Raw genomic sequence first — 9,324 nt, 5'->3', positions numbered from 1 at the left:
CTGAGAGCACATGGTAAAATAAGCACCCCTATACAATATGTTTAATTATATAATCTACTGTGAAATCAAACCAGCAACTGTGTGTCAAGAACCTCAGATATATCCATACATTTTTGGTCTGATAATTCCATTAAATTTGAAAGTTTTGTTTACTCAACAAAGATTGAATTAGTACCTATCATGTGTCAGTCTTTTTGATAAAGCCTGAGAATAAAGTGGCCCCTGCCTTCACGGAGCTTTTGATCTAATTGAGAAAGATGTGAAGGAAACAGACATTAAATGACCATATATATGATTTTATAACTTCATTTTTAATGTGTCATAAAAGAAAATTACAAACTGTTAGGATAGCTGATTAGATATGTGCCTGACCTACACATAAAGGCCTGGGAAGACTGATTAGAAGTTGTAACATAGAATTTAAGACCTGAATGAATAATGACCATGAGCTAGGTGAATAGAGTGCAAATGAGGGGTGATGTCAGTAAAAATACAGATGAGGCAAGCCATGAAGCAGAAAAGAACATGTCATTGTAAATACCTCTATAGGTGATAAGCAGAGCAAGTCAATCCTGTGCATGAGTAAGTACTGTATCTGAAATAAATTACAAAGTGACATTTTTTAATCACATTGAAATGGCCTGATCACAAATTAGTATGATAATGTCTGTGGATTATAACTATCAATGATTTGAAGATGCTAAACCACAAGCCAGCTGGATCACTTAAAATATCATGGAATCTGTTTTGGAAACAACCTTGTCAAAGTATGGAAACATATTAAGCACACTTCCTAATGATTCACATAAATACCTGTTTATCAATTGCTTTGAAGTTACACATGCTCCATTCTCCACCTTCCTGTGATATCCTTCATACTACATGCCTTGCCTCTTCTCTCACTGTCATTCTTCAGTTAGTGAAGAGCACTACTGTCTACTTAAAGCACTTGATATCTGATGCTTTTGGCTCCCAAATTACCTATTTTACCCTGATTTCCCCAATGCTTATCAGCTTGAAATTCCTTATTATTTTTCTTTTCTCTCTTTCTTCCTACCTAATTTAGGCTTAATTGGACAAAGGCTAAATGTTGAATACTTGCTTGGAAGTCGTTACACTCTATTCTTTCTCAATTATTGGTAAAAAGCCTTCTCTTCTCCTAGGGTCTCAATACCAGGTTTTAAGTATATGGAGTGCTACCAAATGGAAGGTCAGCAGTGATTACAGTTAACAGATGAGAAATATCATAGAAACAGAGTTTGCAAGGGATCTTCAGAATCATTTAGCTCAATAACCTCAGAAAGTATCATCTTGATCCCTACTTCTCACTCCCCTATCCCCTTGACCTTGCCTTAAAAATGTTGCTTGTCTCTGTTTTTAGTATTCTTAGAATACTTATAATAACTTAGTATTCACTGCATTGTGCTTTGAATAAGACTATTTACATACATATCATTTCTGCTCATTCATGAAAGATGTTGAATGCAGGAACCATGTCCTGTTCATCAACACATTCCCCCATGCCATGCCAAGTGCCTGTTATGTAATAAAGACACAATAGCTATTTTGGAACGGTTAAATGGTGTTCGAATTAAGTGGTTGGCACTGAAAACAAAAAAGCTGTGCAAAAATTGCAACAGGAACTAGGCAGCCTTTGAGGCTATGCACTAATCTAATTCCAGGTCCGCCAGCCCTTATGAGGCATATTGGAAAGATAATCAGATGAAAATCAAAACCAAAGCATTTGTTCCCTCCAGATTATGTCAGTAGCTATTCTCTTACATGACAAATTCCTCAGTCCACAGTGTGGATATCCTTGGTCCACAAAAGCACCAGGGGACCTTTGCATCTGATATGTCTTGGTGTATTTAATTATAGTTGATTGACAGCCACGTCTTTTTTTTAAGCCTTAGTTTACCAGAAATCAGGAAAAAAATCCGAATATATTTTCAGGGTTTTAAGTAGGCAGATAACTCAGTGTTAAAAAGCTTGTTTGAAGAGGTTGCAAACACTTGTACAGACACACATGCCACCATCCCTGAAGGCCCACACATGGTGAAAGATTTGATATGACATGAAAGTCAGAAGTATAATTATAATAGGATTCATAAACAAGGACAAGAGTCTCAATACAATAGTACATATGACACATGAGCAAGGTTTACATACACAGTTTGGTACTGACTTGAAATTAGTAGACATCCCATCATTTAATTAAAAAATAAATATTCTACACTTGCTGAATCCGCATAATGTTGCTTTGTATAGATACCATGTAAGAAAGAGAGAAAGAAAAATAATTATACAATTGTCTGAAAATTAGTTATTCACAATATTAAGCAGAAATGTCTTCTTGCAGGATGAGGTGCATGGTGAGATGTTCAGATGCTCCCTGATCCCTGGCACTGACACCAGGGTGAGAATGTCAGACATGGTGATACTGTGGATCTGTGACCCTGCTTAAATTTTATGTTGAATTAGAATTCCCAGTGTTGGAGGTGGGGCCTGATGGAAGGTGATTGGATCATGATGGTTTCTAATGGTTTAACACCAACCCCTTGGTGTTGTCATGGCAATAATGAGAGAGTTATCCTGAAATCTGGTTGTTTACAAGTGTGTAGCAGCTCCCCCATCCCCCTTTGCTTCTGCCATGTAAGACACCTGCTCCTGCTTTGCCTTCTGCCATGAATAAGTTCCCTGAGGCCTCTCCAGAAGCATAAACTGTTACGCTTCCTATACAGCCTATAGAACCATGAGCCAATTAATTAAACCTCTTTTGCTTATAAATTACCCAGTCTCAGGTATGTCTTTACAGCAGTGCAAGAATGGGCTAATACACATGAAGATATAATGTCTGAGAGTTTCATGAAGCATACGTTAGGTATAATATTTCTCAACACTTAAGAAATCCTATGATCTTTGTGTTCTGTTTAGGATTGGAGTGGAAGAAAGAAGAAAACTGATGGTCTGCTTTTAATTTAGAAAACACACCACATTGGAAATTGCCTAAGCTATCTTGTCTTCTGTTTTGTTTTGTTCTACATAAGTTACATGTATAATAATGGGAAGTGAGTACACAAAATTAGATTGACACATACAAACTATATGTGTATTTTAAATACATTTAAAATGAAACTTTAGGTATAAATTATTACATAAAATGTTATAGAATGTGGTCAAGTAAATTAAATGAAAATATAAGACTAGTCAGAAATTACTACATCCCTTAAGAAACTTTAACATATACAACATACATCCTTATATTAATAATTTACTTACCACACCCTTTATGGGGAATATAAAGGAAAACTTTTATTAAACTCATATGTAACTATAGATTTGCATTAATGTAATCTTAATCTGCACTGTACCAAATAAATTTCCTGTGGCAAGTATTATAAAGACATTTTACAGTCTGCATCAGCATTTATCTCAGGTTATTCATAATAAATAACTTTTATTTTATTTTTCCTTAATATTTAATAGTTGCTATGTGTCAGGTACTGTTCTTTGCGCTTTTCAAATAAAACACAAGTAATTATTATAACAACTCTCTGAAGTATTATCCATATTATCCATGTTTTACCGATGATGACATCAAAGCTCAGAGCAGTTTTAAGTAACTTGTTCAGGATCATTGAGCTGGAAAGTGGTAGAGCCAGGATACAGATGCAGGCAGTCTTGTTCCAGAGCGATGATTCTTAACCATCAACAGAAATGTCTCATATTATATTCAATTATCACCCTCTGTTCAAATCAGAATGAAAAGCGAAACTTGAAATCTCTGCTCCAGTGCTTCCTGCTTGTGAGTCCTGGTGTAATATGATTAGCAACTATCCCTGAATGTTTTACCTAATAAAATATTAATTCTTACATCCCAATTTCAATTTTTGTTTGGGGTGACTGGTTGCCTTTTGGGGAAAATGACCCAGGCCTTTGAGCATGCTCTTTCTTCTGCCTTCTCCTATCTCTTTATAGAAATGCTTTCTGCTCATTTTTTAGGTCTCAGTTCACCAGTCTCTTTCTCAGAGGGGCCTTTTCTGACGCCTTATCAGAACTCGACCTCACCCCATGCAGCGCGTGCACACACACACACACACACACACACACACACACACCATCACTGCCCACCACAGCACCCTGTTCATCGTAGTACTACTTGCTGTATTCGATTATATTATTTCCTTTCTCTTGTCATCTCCTTCCAATATAAGTCCCATGGGGACAGAGTCTTGTCTGTTTTTACTCATCTCAATATGTCTCCTTATTGTCAAGGCACATGAGTAATAATTGGTGAATATGTTTTTTAATACTGGAATGAGGAGGCTGGAAAGTAGAATTTCACAATACTAGCACTTATTGCAAGAAATGAAAGGGACAAGCAAGAGACAGGAATGATGTAGAACACAAATGACTGTATTGAATCAAAAGTGCCTAAGCATTCATCCTCTTTACAAATTTGTACTCGAGCACAGGAACCTGGGAAAGCTGTTCAAGTTACTTTTCACGGAAAGAGATACCCTATCTGGACATTAAATCATAACATCTGAGGACTTACTAATCTCTAAAAGAAAGGACATCTCTCTTGCTAACTTGTCAACTTTGTGCTTAGCTTAAATCTGTTTATTTTCAAACAAAAATAGGTAGTTGCCATCTTTCTTTTAATAATCCTTAAAGGAGTTACTATCCATCACAGAAATCTAGTAATCTCTAGCCTGAATGAGTCCAGCCAACTCTGCTTCCTTACACTTCATTTTGACTAATTGGCCAGTAATCTTGGTGGCATCTCCTCTATTGATTTCCATGTTAGGGCTTTGAGAAAGAGGAAGTGAGAATATCATGTAGTTACTGTCAGCTTGTGTAAACCAAAATGCTTCTCTATTTCTGCCTTTAGCCTTGCCTTTGAGCTTTTGTGGATCTGTAGTACTGCATCTCCAAGGCTCCTTTGCAATGAACAGTCCACAGCAAGCAAACATTTTCAGTGTTTGCTCTGAAAGTTATTTTGATAAGTTCTTAACAATATGGTATTCCTGAATTTCCCACTCTGTGGAATTGGTATCTCTGGGATTAACAGGCTGTGACTCGCCTCATGTGCTCTTTTAGAGTTAGAGCATGAACATTTGTTTTTTTCAACTTTACTTTCCTTCTTAGAGACAGCTAGAATTGATTTTTGTTTGTTTTTACTTTTCCTTTCAGCAACCATTTACTATCTTTCTTCAAATATAAACTGACTTCTCTACAAGATAGGTTAAACAAAGTGAGAGTTTGCATTCTATTATTTCCAGAGTTGCAAGTCTCCCCTCCCTAACGGTTTATCAACCTGACTTAAGTCAGCCATTTTAAATGTTGACAAGGTATTATAAGAAAGGGCTGCTCCGGATGAGAAAAGATAAGTGTATTTATGAGAGAGAAGAGCCATTATATGACAGAATCATGACTAAGTGTATCTGACCAGCGGAAGTGGAGAGAGCACTTTTCACATTTTTGTTCCTAAGAATATTGGATATTATTAAATCCTAAATTTTAACATTTCATATTATCAGAAAAGGCAACTAAAGTAGGAAATATATCACACTTATTACAACTGGTAATAGAAGAAAGATTTTTAATACATAAAGTATTGCCTCTATCTTCAAGATAAACAAAAGTTCTTACAAGTCTCTTAAGTTGGAGCAGGTTGATATTTTTATTACCAAAATATCAGGTTCAGGATGAATATATATATTAGAAACAATTTCTTATAATAAAAGACTGCTTAATTATACCATAAGCCCTTTTATCATCTACTAAAATGCATTTAACATAATTAATGTAACTATGATTACCTACTATGTGTTGAGCATATTTCCAGATGCCATAAATACAGCAATAATTATCAAAATTTCATTCTCATTTTATAGGAGAAAGTCATAGTAAACATAAATAGGTTATATGGTATGTTAAAATATAACTGCTGTACAGTAATGAGTAAAGCAGGATAGAGGGTATTAGAAGGGTGGAAACAGAGAGGCAGGTTGCAATTTTAACTAAGGTGTTCAGGGTAGTTCTAGTCATGAATGAGAACAAATACATGAAGGACATGAGGGAATAGTCAAGCTACTGTCTGGGGAAGAAACATTCCAGGCAGAGGGTACTGTTACTAAAGGCCCTAAGGCAGGAGCATACCTGGCCTGTACAGGGAAGCAGAGCAGAGTGATGAGGGAGAATATAAGCATACCTTTTTGTATAGTGTTTTGCTTTAGTGGGCTTCACAGATACTGTGTTTTTTACAGTTTGTAGGTTTATAACAACTCTGCATCTACCAAGTCTATGGGTACCATATTTTCAAAAGCATTTGCTCACTTTGTGTCTCTGTGTCACATTTTGATAATTTTCACAATATTTCCATTTTTTTTCATTATTATATCTGTTACGATAATCTGGGATCAGTGATCGTTGATATTACTATGGCAATTGTTTTGGGGTGCCATAATCCACACCCATGTAATACTTAATATTTGTTGTATGTGTGTTCCGACTGCTCTACCAACTGGCCCTTCCCCATCTCTCTCCCTTTCCTTGGGATTCCCTATTCCTCTACCCACAACAAGAGTAAAATTGGGTCAATTAATAACTGTACAATGACCTTTAAGTCTTCAAGTGAAAGGAAGAGTCTCACATCCCTCATTTTAAATCAAAAACTAGAAATGCATAAACTTAGTAAGGAAGGCGTGTTGGAAGCCAAGACAGGCCAAAAGCTAGACCTCTTGTGCCAAACAATTACCCTCATTGTGAATGCAAAATAAAAGTTAACAAAGGAAATTAAAATTGCTACTCCAGTGAACACATAAACGATAAGAAAGCAAAACAGCCTTACTGCTGGCATCAAGAAAGTTTTAATGGCCTGAATAAAAGATCAAATCAGCCACAACATACCAGTAAGCCAAAGCCTAATACAGATCAAAGTGCTAACACTCTTCAATTCTATAAAGGCTCAGTGAAGTGAGGATGTTGCAGAAGAAGGGTTTGAAGCTAGCAGAAGTTGGTTCATTAGATTTAAAGCAAGAAACCATCTCTATAACATAAAACAGCAAGATGAAACAGCAGTACTGAAGTAAAAGCTGCAGCAAATTATCCAGAAGATCTAGCTAGGATTATTGATGAAGGTCACTACACTAATAAACAGATTCGAATGTGCATGAAACAGCTTTTTATTGGAAAACAATGCCATCTAGGACTTTCACAGCTAGAGAGGAAGTGAATACCTGGTTTCAAATCATCAAAGGACAGACTTTCTCCCTTGTTAGAGGTTACTGCATTTGGTGACTTTAAGTCAAAGCCAATGTTCGTTTACCATTCAGAAAATCCTAGGACCCTTAAAGTTTATGCTAAATCTACTGCGTTTATCCATTATAAATGGAACAACAAAGCCTGGATGAAAACATATCTGTTTATAGCATCATTTACTGAATATTACATGCCCATTGTTGAGATCCACTATCTAGAACATATTATTTTTTAAGTATTACTGCTTATGAACAATGTCTGGTTACCCCAGAACTCTGAAGAATATGTACAAGGAAATTCATGTTGTCTTTATGCCTGCTAACACAACATCCATTCTCCAGCCCATGGATCAAAGAGTAATTTTTACTTTGAAGTCTCCTTATTTAATAAGTACATTTCCTAAGGCTAAAGCTGCCATAAATTGTAATTTCTCTGATGGATCTGGGCACAGTAAATTGAAAATATTCTGGAAATGATTCACCATTATAGATCTTATTAAGAACATTTTTAATTTATTGGAAAGTCAAAACATCAACATTAACAAGAGTTTGACTGAAGTTAATTTCAACCGTCATGGATGACTTTGAGGAGATCAAGACTTCAGTGGAGAAACTAATTGCAGATATGGCGGAAATGAAGATAGAATTAGAAGTGGAGAATAAAGATGTGACTGAATTCCTGCAATCTATTAATAAAACTTGAATGAATGAGGAGTTGCTTCTTATGGATAAGCAAAGAAAATGGTTCCTTGAGACAGAAACTACTCCTGGTAAAGATGATGTGAGCATTGTTGAAATTAAAACAAAGGATTTAGAATATTCCATAAACTTAGTTGATAAAGCAGTCACAGGATTTCAGACAATGAACTCCAATTTCGAAAGAAGTTCTACTTTGGGTAAAATGCTATCAAATAGCATCACATGCTACAGAGAAACGTTTTGCAAAAGGAGAGCCAATTAATGCAGCAAATTTCATTGCTGTTTTATTTTAAGAAATTAACACAGCCACGCCAACTTTCAGCATCCACAATCTTGGTCAGTCAGTAGCCATCAACATAGAGGTAAGACCCTCCACTTGAAAAAAAATTATGACTCACTAAAGGTTCAGATAATCATTAGCATTTTATCAACATACTACTTTTAAATCAGTGTGTACATTGTCTTTTTAGACTTAATATAGTTGTACACTTAATAGACCCAGGTATAATGTAAACATAATTTTTATATGTACTGGGAAACCAAAAATTTGTGTGACTCATCTTATTATGACATTTGCTTTATTATGGTAGTCTGGAACCTAAACTGCAGTATCTCTGAGGTATGCCTGCATTAGAAAATCAGGTCAGAATGGAAACAGGAAGCTGTGGGAAGGTTGAAGGCAGGACTAGCCATCAACCAGGCTTCTGGAAAACCAGAAAATTTAAATACAGAGAGGTTGTTGGAATGTTCATCCTTTGCTCACTCTAGCTTGATCCAGTAAAAAGTCCTTCAACTGACCACAAGGTCAGAGAATTGCTATGACTTAAATATTTTAATTTTTCAGAATGGGTATATAAGAGCATAGAGATTTCCAATACTTTATGATGCACCAAAAGTGATCAGGCCAGATAAAAATATCAGAGAACACTCTACTGTTGGTTAAGTAACATACGATTTCTGCTCCTTATGCTTTCCCTAGGAAAAAGAGAAACAGCCAAGCAACAAACAAAATGACAACTACAACCATCATAATATTACTTCCCTCAGGAGGCTCACATGTTAAGCCCTACCAGTCATTTTATATACATGTAAGTTACTGACTGTCAGCACATTTCCTAAAAGTATTTTCTAGACTGAATCACTGAGGGCTAGTTTTGATACATTTGATGTAAGTGCAGGAAGCAAATGGGCTTGTGAGGATTTTCAGAAAGAATATAAAAACAATCCTGAGAGGTCAAATGCATTAAAGATTGACATTTCAGTTTTAGAATCCTGGTTGCAATCTGAACATGTGACCCCCAAATGGTCTAAGTTAATAACTTCATCTTTACAGCATGAACATTTGTTAAGCCTTACTGAT

Source organism: Cebus imitator, unplaced genomic scaffold, assembly GCF_001604975.1.
Source record: "Cebus imitator isolate Cc_AM_T3 unplaced genomic scaffold, Cebus_imitator-1.0 Scaffold504, whole genome shotgun sequence".
NCBI lineage: Eukaryota > Metazoa > Chordata > Mammalia > Primates > Cebidae > Cebus > Cebus imitator.
The sequence above is the reverse complement of the archived record's forward strand: the minus strand, read 5'-3'. Positions refer to the sequence as shown.